Source organism: Gavialis gangeticus, unplaced genomic scaffold, assembly GCF_001723915.1.
Source record: "Gavialis gangeticus isolate Ggan-Ray unplaced genomic scaffold, GavGan_comp1, whole genome shotgun sequence".
In the NCBI taxonomy this organism is placed as follows: Eukaryota; Metazoa; Chordata; order Crocodylia; family Gavialidae; genus Gavialis; species Gavialis gangeticus.
In genome coordinates this window covers 9001421-9014269 of record NW_017729030.1, presented here as the reverse complement: position 1 = coordinate 9014269, position 12849 = coordinate 9001421, and the positions used below count along the sequence as shown (strand labels likewise).

General features: G+C 39.2%; 1 protein-coding gene across 2 annotated transcripts in view; it reads right to left on the bottom strand.

Annotated features, from left to right (window-relative positions):
* The window catches only part of TET2 (tet methylcytosine dioxygenase 2), a 75185-nt gene extending 66914 nt beyond the window's left edge, over nucleotides 1-8271 (bottom strand). For both annotated transcript variants that reach the window (XM_019521920.1, XM_019521922.1), the window contains exon 1: nucleotides 8195-8271. The gene's annotated coding sequence lies outside the window, so the exon portion shown is untranslated. The remainder of the gene's footprint in view (nucleotides 1-8194) is intronic.
* Between the last annotated feature and the right edge of the window lie 4578 nt (nucleotides 8272-12849).

Below are 12849 nucleotides of genomic sequence, written 5' to 3'. Positions count from 1 at the left end.
GGGGGGGGGGGGAAGAGAGAGAGACACACACACAGAGACAGAATAGCTAGTGTCCTAGCCAGAGATCTCAGACATCAACTAATCTCAGAGAAAATGGACTAAGTCCCAAATTGTGCTCTAATTGTAAGTCAAAAGTAGTAATTTTCAAATCATGTCAATATTTAACAAGGAGCCACAGCAGGACTCCCTCAGGACTAAAGGAATAGGAAAAGCTTGCTTTCTGTGGTTAACATTCTGGCAGCAGCATTATTATGCAGAAGGTTGTGTCTATTCTGCCTCCCCACCCCCACCTCCCTCTGGAAGGCTGCTAACTAAGACATTGTATGAAGCCAAATCTCAGGATAAAGCCATTGACTCCTATTTCTAGCTAATGCTTCCAAGTTCTCCGAATTGCAATGCATTCAACTTGTTTTAGCTTCACTGCTTTTTAAAATTGTGACTATTAAAAAAACACTATGAAAGCAAATGAATGTGTAAAACTGCACAAAACACTTTCTTAGAATGCTGTTGGGGGAAGAGGTGGAGGGAGACAGATGTCTGGCTGGCCTTCTTATGAAGGCTCGATCGCAGTGATAAACCACAGAAATAAGCTTAACGATTCTCAACCAGGGTGAGATCCATTGAAAGGTGTCCATGGTGTGAAGAGATGAGCAAGGTGTGAGGAGATAAGCATAGGCTTGTCCCTGCTTGGCCAATCCAACATCCTGTCAAGCCTTTCTGCAAGGAGGGAACATACATTTTAAATGGGATTCTACTCAAATAACAAAAGTTATGGAGGGATGCCATGAGTCTAATGACAGGTGCCACGAGTTCAAAAAGGCTGAGAGCCACTGAATTAGCCTTTTGAGATAGGAAGTCTATTTTTTAAAAAGTATTCTCTTAAAATTAAGCTTCACTAAAGCCACCAATTTACAGAACTACATAAGAAGTTAGTACTACTTCACTGAAAAAGGTCATGGGTTAGAGTCCCAGAAGAAGCTGGCATTCCAGCCTTTCTTCAGTTTTCTAAGATTCAAAGCACATTCTTTCCCACGTAAAATGTTCTTTTTATGGCAAAGATGCAGCATGGAGAGAGATGGAACTCACTGCAGCCAGACTAAAAGAGGAGAAAATTGGCAGATTGTATTTTAAGTCTAGTTAAGGCTTTCAGACTCCAATGGCCGATGCTTGGAACAGTCATATTTTAAACAGTCCTAAAGGGAACTTCAGTACTCTTTTCTGTTATTCCTTTTAAATATTTTCAAAGCATTCTTCTCTCTGGCAGCCTGCCATCCACTGCCAACTCAATTTTTCTCAAAAATCTTCCAGGGCACAAGTAGCCCAAGTGGTTTTTAGAGAGTTTTAAATTGTTAAAGCACTTCAGATACTTTCATGGTGTTAAAAAAAGCCTAACACCAAGTGGTAAAATTAAAAGAGCTTCTATTGTTTTTCCCCCCACAAAGTCTGCTTCATATTCTCCCAGTCACAAGATGCTATTTCACTAATTCATTATTTTCTGCACCTGATGTGGAGATACTTCTGGTGCACAAAGAAAAAGTGTGGAATAAAAAACCTCCCTATTTTAAAGACCAATTCTACTTGGATTAGGCATCTGAAATCAATTTTTCTGCATTTGGGCTACAGAGTATTTTGAGGTACCTTCCAGCCCTGTGATTCTAATCTATAGCAGCAATTCTCAACCAGGGTGCAGTGGCATCATTGGGTGCTGCACAGTATTATCACAGTTAGGTGTACAAACACCACGATTCACAAGATAAACCAGGAGATTGCAAATAGGAATTCATAGAGTCAAAAACTTTCTGACCTATTATGGTCTTTCTGGGTTCCTTGTAATGGAATAATTTTCTATTTTTCCAGTCAAACAAGGACTGAAAGTTAAGAGCTGGCATTTTCTGAGGGATGCCTTGAGCTTAGCAAGGTTGAGAACCAATGATAAAAGTCTTTAGCATAAGTTTGGGTTTTGTGTATTTTAAACAAAATGTATGACTTGCGTAAATGAAAGTTCTTATCTTGAGAAAAATGTCTTGAGCTTATAGCAAGGGCAGGCAATTATTTTGGGTGGAGGGCCGCTTACCAAGTTTTGGCAAGCTTTCGAGGGCCACATGGGTAGCCCTGCCCCTTGACAGGTGCCCCACCCCCTGGTCAACATTTTGGGATTGGAAGTCCCACCCCCTAACCTTTGCCCCCAGAAGTCCCTTCCCTTGCCCCCAGAAGTACTTCTTCCACAAGGGGTTTTGGAACCAGAAAAACACCAAATTATACTCTAAAAAGCAAACATCTACAACATTAATTTGATTAAAAAATAGTTTCGCCTTGGCTTACACGTTTGTGTAGTGTACACTGAGGTGATTGCATAATAGTTTAAAATGACACCTTATGTTTGTATATTGTGGGGGAGTAGGTATAGGTTTGTGGGGGGACTGAGTGTGTGTGGGTATGTGGGCTGACAGCATATGAATGTGGGGTGCAGGTGGGTATGTGGTTTGTGGGATGTGAGGGTCTGCATGTCCAGCAATGTGAGGGGGGTGGGTGCACGTGTATGGCAGGGTGTGCATGTGGGACATGCCCTATGAATACCCCCACATACACTGCCCCTGCCTACATACACACAGCCCCACACATGCTCATAGGCACGCACTTTGCCCCTGTCTGCCTGTGTGCAAACCCCCCCCCCCATACCGGCGAGGCCCCGTGCTCCCCAGTTGGACCATGCAGCCGGGAGCAGGAAGCAGGGAATTGGCTGGGGTAGGGTGGGACTGGGCTCCTGCTTCCTGCTGCCAGCTCCCTCTGGGTCCTGCTGCCCCTGGGTCCTGTCATCTCTTTGACAGGCAGCCAGGAGCAGATATTTTCTAACTTTTTTAGGGGACCCGTGGGCCACATAGAATGGCCTGGTGGGTCAGATGTGGCCTGTGGGCCGTATTTTGCCCGCTTCTGGCCTACAGTCGCAAGAAAAATAAAAATAGCTAAAAACTTAATGTGCCCTTTCATGGAAGAATGAAGAGGGGTAAGGAGATTATTTAAGAAAGAAAAACATAAAAATCCAGCCTAAGAACCTGATCCTTCAAATCTTAGAGCTACTCATAGTTTTAAGTGCTATCAGAAGTGTTTGTAGTACTGGGCCTTAAACTTGAAGCCTGATAAAAATGGTCTTCTTGAGCTACAATATGAAGTTAAAGGAATGTCTTGCATATATTGGTCAAATCCCACAGAAGGGGAGAGAGTGTATTTGCACATGCATGACTTTAAAGTTGTTGAGATCCAATCCCACAGCAAAGCTGCTCCTCAGAAGTCTTGAGGGCTTTTACATTTTTTTTCAAAGTGTGGGGGGAAGGAGGAACAGAATGAGGTAGAGTGCAGTCAAGCTTTAAGCTCTGACATATACAGCTGGCTTTGGTCAAAAAAACCCCAAACAAACAAAAAAATCCCCAATCTGCACTTACAACTTCTATACAGCCGTTGGTGAAAATGAACAGCTGCTTTCTTGGAAAAAAAGATAAAAATAGAAAGAATGGGAAGAGATGAGACAGTTATCAGGATACTAAATGTTTAATGTAGTCATTTATACCAAAATTCATACTACTGTCAAATGCATATAGGGACATTTGATTTTGGGTTTGCTAACAATCTGAAGACCTGCCAGGTTCATTATCTCATTTTGTTATAATCTCACTGTGTGTGTGTGTGTGGGGGGGGGGATGATTAACAACAAGAGCTAGTCTATACCCCAGTATATAACCCTCCATAAAAACCCCATCTAGGTCTCAAATGTTTGTACCTAATTGATGGGTAATAAATCAGAAACATGTTTCAGTTCCTCAAACCAACATGATCTTAAAGTTTCATGATAGGTACTGATGACTAAGCAAATGTTCTGGAAAGTTAGCTACACCTAAAATTGACGCGTGTGCACCCACACACACGAGAAGAGAGGGAGACTGAAAGATCTACCTTAGGTCACATACAATTAACATAAAATGAAGCTGTCTGCAGGGAAACAAAAACAAAGTCAGACCAATCTTGCTGTTAAAATTTACAAGTCCAAAAGCTACAACAAAATCTACAAATGGTAACAAATCCCCCAAACCTGTACAACTATGTGCTTTAAAGGGTTGTTGTCAGACACATACAGGTAAGCGACAGGGTGATTCCCAGACTATGTGGAATACCATCCACTCTCATTGAATTTAAGAGGGTAGGGCTAGGAGTCAGAGACACTTAGACAAACTGTAGGACTGAACCAAAAGAAATCTCATAAAGTTCAAGAAGGACAAGTGCAAAGATATGCACTTAAGATGGATTTGATGGAACTATCCCATGTATCAGTACAGGCTTGGGGCTGATGGGTTAAGTGGCAGCTCTGCAGAGAAGGACCTAGGGGTTACAGTGGACAGTAATATGAGCCAACAGTGTGCCCTTGTTGTGAAGAAAGCTAACAGCATACTGGACTGCATTAGTAGGAGTGTTGCCAGCAGAAGGAAGTGATTATTTTCTTCTTTTTGGTACTGGTGAGGCCACATCTGGAATATTGTGTTCAGTTTTGAGCTTCTCACTACAGAAAGGATGTGGACAAACTGGAGAAAGTTCAGAACAGGGCAGTGAAAGTGGTAAGGGGGCTGGGGCACATGACTTTTGAGGAGAGAGAGGCTGAGGGAACTCAGCTGGTTTAGTCTGGAGAAGAGAAGACCAAGGGGGAATTTAATAACAGCCTTCAACTACCTGAAGACTGGTTCTAAAGAAGATGAAGCTAGACAGTTTTCAGTGGTGGCAGATAAAATAAAAAGAGTAGTAAGGGTTTCAAGTTGCAGCCAGGGAAGTTAAGGTTAGATATTAGGAAAAACCTCTCTCATTAGGAGGATAGTAAACCTCTGGAACAGGTTACCCAGAGAGGTTGTGGAACCTCCAGCTTTAGAGGTTTTTAAGACCTGGGTAGAGAAAGTCTTGGCTGGCATGATATAGTTGGTGATAGTCCTGCTTTGAGCAGGGGCTTGGACTAAGTGACCTTCTGAAGTCCCTTCCAATCCTGATTTTTTTTTTTTTTTTTTTAAATGATTTCTATGATTCTATAAGGTTATTATGCATTGAGACTTGTCAGCCCCTCCTATAAAGTATTTTGAAACTTTCAGCATCAAATTCCCAAATTTGAAAAGTCATACTCAGATTATGTTGTAGATCTCCTTGTTTTTTACTTTAAAATGGAGAACACTCCATAATGAAGGGACATCTTGCAAAAGAAAAATGATAAAAACGCAGGGGGACAAAACGGGAAGGTGATATGATCAGCTAATTCTCTCTAGAACTATGGTATATCAGCCAGAGCTGCTCCTCAACATAAGACCCAAAATCAGCAAATTACTTAAGTACACACTTTAGTTAGGGTCTTAATGAATATTTACATAGTTGCAGCCCAACATACATCTCCAAGGTTCAAAATATGATATCTACTTCCATAAAAACATTGCATGTATACAGGAAAGCTCTGAATTCTGGCATGGAGATCAACTGCCTGACAGAATCCTGCTTTTATATCAAAGTAGAACCCCTAAGTATTTTGTGCTGCTGTTCTTAATATAAAAATACAGTTATGGTAAAATAAAAAATACTGAAAAAGCACAGTTGCAAGTTACCATTACTGTCAAGTCCACTGGTATTTTTTTTTATAAGGAAATGTACCTTAAATGTATAGACTATTGGCTTGCATGGCCCTTTACAGATGGACCAAAGAGAAAAATCACTGCCCAGATGAGCTAAGTTTTAGCTGAAGTGAGATCACATTATTGCTTTGTTTTGATTTGCCATGAATTAATCATAAGTGACAGACTTAACATGGGTACAACAACCATTACCAAGATGAGGCAATAATGTCCTATGGCCTTTTGGGATGGAGAACTACCATATTTTCTCACATACAACATACACACCACCAATCAGATGCTGGAAATCAAGGTGTGCGTTATAAGCAAGGAAATATGGTACTAGCAGTTTCTGCAGCTAAGCCTCTATTGGGGGGAAAAGTGAAATGCCAGTGCATGTACTTTACAGAGAACAGCACAATAAGCATGCTGTGCTCCCTAGCTGCTACTACTCAGTTACTTACTGCTGCTTACCAGTATTTTTAAGGAAAGATCTTTTCTTCATTCTGCCTTTCAAAAACAAGCTGTGTACCTTATACAGGAATGAACTGTATGTGAAAACTATGGTGGAAGACCTTACTAAGGGAGTAAATGTCCAATTAGAAGTTTTTAAAAATTATTTCCTTGCTATTGAATAAAAGGATAAAGGTTAACATGGAAAAAAAATCCCACCCTAAACGGAACAAATTCAATTCTATGTATGTTCTAATTTTTGGTAAAACTTTATAAGGAAAAAATACTTTGTGCCGGTCTTCATGAAACAAGGGAAAATTCATTTTGTCAACCAACATTTGCACACAAGTAACCAAGTTTTTCTTGGATTAGGAAGGAGAAAAAAAAAAGAGGACTACTGCTCATTTTTCAGAAGAAACTGGGACGGGGGGTGGAGAGGAGGTGCTTGCAACATCCTTCTAAGGGTGCCACACAGTATGAGGATGTTAGTACTTGCTCCTCTTCCCCTGCCTAGTCCGTGTGAGGTAGCAAGCACTATAATAAAATCATTAATTTTCAAAGTAGGGTACAGCTGAATTCCAAAAAGTTATGGAGTGGTACCTGCAATCTAAAAGGTTGAGGACCACTGGAATAGAGAACGTAAAGGAGAGGCAAAATCTGAAATAAGCATGTACTTTCCTGCCTCCACTTAAATGTTTTCAAAGTTGCTGCAGGTACAAAATCTGGGCCCTGGTCCCGTATCTTGATCTTTACCATGTTCATATGGAGTCTGCCAATGGAAATTTGCACTGGCCACTCTGATTCATATTTTGGGACTTGGTTTCTGCCAGATCCAGTGTGATAAATTGTGTTTCTCACTTTTTAATTGTTAACATGTTGATGGCCAGTGCAAACAAAGCCATATTTTCTATTTAGTTATGCCCTTCTTCTCTCTTACAACCTAAAAAGGTAACTGGGCAATACAAAATCCTGTACTGGACTTCTGGCTTGCCTTTATTTAAAAAAATGTATTAGAACAAAACTTTAAATATTCCTTAGATTAACTGCTAGCACTTAACAATCATTTAGTAACTAAGGATTCCTCTCAGCATACATAGATCAAATCCTGCCTCCACTTCAATGCTTCAGTTCATGTCGTAAAACATGATCATGAAGTAAAATGGCAGATGCCTGAGATACCATGGTGGCTGGCACAGCAACAGTTAACTATCTCGTGGGCAGGTAAAAAAAATCAACAAGAAAGGATTAAAATAAAGCAGACCTAGTTTCCCCCACCACTGTCGTCAGTTGGGTTCAAGTAAAGAATGTTATCCTTTCCCCTATGCAAGGAATCTATCAGTTCCTTCCATGTGATGGACTTTGCCTACTATGAGTAAAGACCATATGCAGTTTTGTAAGGGAAGGGAGTTCTCATGATAAAAAGATGTTCCCTGTGTTCCTTTACTGTTTTGTTTTGTTTGTTTTTTTAAGTCAGTGATGCATAAGGCTAGCAATCAGTAAGCTAGCTGCCCTATTCTGGATACTGCATACACAGAAGGGAAAAGAAAAACAAACAAACAAACAAACAACAGGATTGGGGCCCCATTTTAGTAGGTATTTTACATATAATACACAGTCCCTGTGTAGAAGAGCTTACAATCTAATGAATTCCAAAATGCTTTGTTAGGATTAAAAAGGAAAGTTACAAAAAATTAAAAGATCTGTTCAATAGTAACCCCACCAATTCAAAAGCAATATAGGACTACAAAGAAAATGAGAAGGAATATCGTTGCATGCAGTGCCGCAGGAAGCACTAGGGAAGAAGAAAGCAGACCAGTTTTGAGATTTAAAATGACAAGGTAAATTAATGGAAAAAAGTGACATGGGTCAAGTATGCCAATTGTGTTCCATGTAGTTGGAGTTAAGCAAGGCAGAGTACAATAGCTAGAAACAACTAAGGATAATGAATTGTGATAAGAAGATTATAAATCCTGGCAATAAGCCTTCAGAGCTAAAACTGCTCAGGATCATCAAATGGCCTGGACTTCAGGTTTCCCCTGAAGGGGATACTCTTATAGTATCCTCACAATTAGATGAGTAATCCTCAAGGAAAGACGAGCAGCTACACCCACCTTTTATAAACAGAAGATATCCCTTCATTCTCTCTCATAGCTAAGGCTATCATATTGCTGCTTATTTTGAAATAACTTATCCATTGAATTTTCCATGTAAGTCACAGATATGTGGTTTGCAATTAATAAAATCAAAACACAAAGACAATTTATAAGTAAAAATAGTATATTTTTAGAGCAAAAAACCATAATTACAATGGTGTATACCACTGAGTCAAGTATAGAGTGATTATGTTAAATTACAGAATATTATTATCATCATCATCTTCTAATCAGACTCTTGGTAAGAATGTTAATAAATTTTAAAATTAATTTAACAACAACATTTTCTGGCTCCTAAAGGGCTAGATGATGTTGTCCACAAGTAATCATCTTCAGGAGGAAGAACAAAATCAAATTGATGCCTCTTCCTCCCTCAAGAACCCCCCCCCCATTTTTGTAAAGAAGCTTCTTACACACCCCAGCTCTTGAGCATGGCTGAGATTTGCTTGGTACAGGACCCAAGGATGTGGCAAAGGTGCTTTTCCCATTACTTTTGTACTTCCCCTATTCTAAGGGCAGCTGAGATTGGTTCAGTCTTAATGTGGCTTGGCACAGCTTAGTGTGAGCAGTACATTGCAACAGCCATTAATAGCCAGAGTGCAACACTCCTTAAGTTATTAGAAGACTATGAAAGGGATGGCATATAATTTCTCTGGCAGTTCTAGGAAATGCCAGAGAATTCTTCAGCATCCAGACTGAAGTGGGCTGTAAAGGCAGCAATGAACTGGATTTCTAGTATGTCACTTTTTCAGTGCTATAAAACACAGACTTACATCTGAGCTCCTTATGGGATGATGGCAGTGGAACTGCAGAGCTGAGAACTGAACCTAGTCATACCTCAGTTTTGGACTCCAGATGTTAAAAGAAGGCTCCTGCTGCATTATGGCAAACACTAGCTCTTTCTTTCATCCAAATTACTTCAGATTACTGGGAAAGACAGGAGGTCAGACTGAGGGAGAAAAAAGTACCAAGTCTGCAGGAACAATTGCACTTTGAGAAGGTACTGTAAATTTATGCTACGTCATTTACAAGCAACGCCAAAAGTACACAGATCAGGAATAGATCACTCTACATTAGCTATACCTGTTTGAATATTCCTTTCCCTTGCCAACCCCTTTCATATATCACCATGATATAAAGCAACACTCTCTTGAGCAAATAGTGTCCTGCATGCACAAGTCTTTTAGAAGAACAAAAACCTCAAATGAAATATTCTGGAAGATGACACCTCCTTGTGCCAAAGCTTCCTGCATTCCAGGGGGAAAAAAATCACTCCTACAAGTGTTTCCACTTCTGCTTCCTTAGGTCTTCTCCCCTGCCAACATGTATGCAAGAATATGACCAACTTCAACCAGCCACCATAGGATCTCTGCCAGCAGGAGTTCTCTGTTGGAAAAACTCAACTCCCCCACTTCCCTGGCTTTACCTTTTTTCTAGCTAAAGCACCAAGCCAACCTCTCGTGACAGCAGGAATGAAGAGCTGGAACTGTTTTGTGCCACTGCAGCCTGGTTTCCTAGTGAAGGTATCCCTGGAAGAAACCCTCTATGAAACTGGGCCAGGATTTAAAAGGAGCATAGTGTTAACACTTAACATGATGATTTCACAAGTACTTGACAGGAAACAGTCACCTTAATGTGCGAGTCCCTTTATTTCAAAATTGAGGCTTATGAGAGGAACACTGCATTTTTTCAAATTAAATTTTCTTAAACCGATCCTTAAATTAAAAAGCATTTTGATTTTTATATGAACTTAATTCTGTTTTTACGTTTGAATAGAGTAACCCTCTATAATTTTGATAGCAGAGTACAGTCACACATTTCATTTTCAATAGCTTTTACTCTTTGTACACCAAATATCAAGATGTATCAGTTTTAACTACTCCTTTACCTTTGGAGACAGTCTAACTTGACCTATTCCTTCCTGAAACACCAACTGCAGGATGTATAAAGACATTACAGTGACCCTAATTGCATCTGGAGAACCATCTTCCTACAGCCAGAAGGAATTGCTGAGTGGCTTTCTGTATTTACTGCATGTATCGTCAGCGGCCAGGATGTCACCTTTTACCTGAAGTAGGATGTATATCACAGTTATTAATACAAATGTATGTTGGTATCAAAGGCTAATGGAAGACTATGTATACAAAAGTCAGATAACTTATTTTGCAGGAATCTTCACTAATTATCTGCCTCTTTAGGTTTAGATTTTTTTTAAACAGACTTGGTTATGTTATTTGATAGTCTGCAAGAAGACATGCCATGTTTACTCAATTCCTTCCAAACATTTTGCAGTTTACATGAGGAAGCTAGGTGCACAAGTGCTGCACAATTCATGCTAGTAAAAAAGTTTGTTTCAAGGATCCCTGCTCGTCATACAGAACCTAGATCCCACACCTATTATGCAGGGAACCATATCACCTCCTCTATTCCTTGGTTACAAATTATTATACCCTACTTAAATTTTCAGTCAGACAACTCAAAGGTTAGGGTGCACAGATTGTGCATGTGCCAATATTTATATGCATAAGATCTGAATTCAAACATGCAAGTAGCAGCTTGTGCTAGTATTGCAAATAGACATGTACAACTCACTACACAACTAACAGCATACATATATGCACACATGTGCATACTTAGGGCCCCATGTAGACCTGCATATTTTTCCAGGGGCAAAATTAAAGAAAATGGCTCAACTGTGGCTATTAATGTCTAGGATTGCGAAGATAAAACAAAATTACAATAGGCCTGGTAAAAGGAATGGAAACTCATATTCAGGTAAATCTTAAATGAAGCCTGTCAATTTATGATCTATTAGATTTCTCAAAGCACATTTAAAATAGCTTCAGGTTTTGTCCATGTGGCTCTCTACTGATTTGCAGTTTTATGATTGGATTTTTTTCCTTTCTTGTGTTAGTGTCTACGAGCAGTATGAAAATCATGTACAAAACAGGGAAACTGAAAATATACAGAGTACTGCCAAATGAATGAACCAAAAATGAAAAGAAAAATAATGAAGTCCTGGCTCCCGCTGAACTTGACAGCAAAAACTCCCACTCATTGGAACAGAGCCAGGATTTCACCCAGGGACTTAGTCTTACATGTCACTTGTTACAATAGCAGGAAAACCACTCAGGCATCTGTATGGAGGTTTTGTTTTAAATTGGTGGCATCCCTTTAGTTGTCAGTGTTACAAATTCGAAACATTCAAGTCTTTTCCTTTCATTGACCATTTTCATTTGACTACTTTGGAAGGAAATTCTTGTGCAAAAAAAATATTAGGTTTTGTTTTACTTTAATGTTACATTTTAGACACTGTTTAGATCTGATATACTCTTGTTTTTCCTTTCCAATTCAGAAAAATAAACAAAAAATGACAGGTAAATGCTAGCCTTTGGACCCTTTCAGATGGTTCTGTCTTTCATTATTCATTTCATTACGTTATAATTAAATTTCAATAGAAAATAATAATACCAAGATTTGACATATTAGAGACTTCATATTTTCTTTTACTTAAAAGAACCTTAGAAATTTAAAATACATGTGGTAGTCACGCTAGTCACTCTACCCCAACATGGAGCCTCTGACTACATGTTCAAAATCCCATTGGGAATTATTGCCATCTTATTGCATCATATGTTCTTACCCAATTTAAGATCTAAGGACCTGAATCAAACCCCAGTTAAGTCAGTGGAAAGGTCCAAAGTCTCTCCAAAGAACAGATGAGGAAGAAGATAAATGTAATGCCCTTTCAGAAAACATTCACAGGATATGTACTTGTAGCACACATGTGGTTTTATTTTTTGTATGGCATCTTTGTTGCAAACTGAATTTCAAGACACTTAACAGCTGAAGACTTTATATACCATAAGGGTAAAAAAAGATATATTTTCACTTAAATTTGTACATACAAATAAGGAGCTGCTTTGCTGGAAAGTCCCAGCCTGGCCAGGGAGATGCACAGAAACAAAAAGGCGGCAAAAAAAGTTTGCACTCAGGAATAGTTAAATTATGAACAGTGAGACTGCAGAGCGGAAAGAAGGTGAGCCATTATGTCTCTGGATGGCTTTTAAAACTAGGGTAGACAGTTTAACTTGTCAGTTAAGCATATGGGGAATAATTAGAGAGAAATGATGCTGAGAAAGGGAGTTTTAGGAAAAATGCAGAGGAAGACTAATAAAAATATATTCTCATATTTTAAAAGTTGCTATGAAGGGGCGTTTGTAAAAGGGAAATATGCCTACTTAATATGAAATGTTTGCCTCTATGGATGAGAGAGACCAGGCTCCCAGTTCAATTCAACTCTCAGGATGGAATTTGGCTGTAGGAAAGTGCTTGAAGGCTTTAAACATACTATAATGGAAAAGAAAAAAGACATTTTTTAGGCTTGTAGTTTAAACATTAAAGGCTATTTCAGAAATCCCAGAAATAGGGGCATCTGAAAAAAAGGCGGCTCATCTTGCTTTGAAAGCAATAAAAGCTACTGAAGTTCCAATGATGACTTCTATTGCTTTAGGTGAAAAAATACCCTGCATGAGTGAGGAATCTTGAGCATAGCTGACATTGTTTTTCTTTGAGTTTTTTGTTTTTTGTTGTTTTTTTTTTGGGGGGGGGGG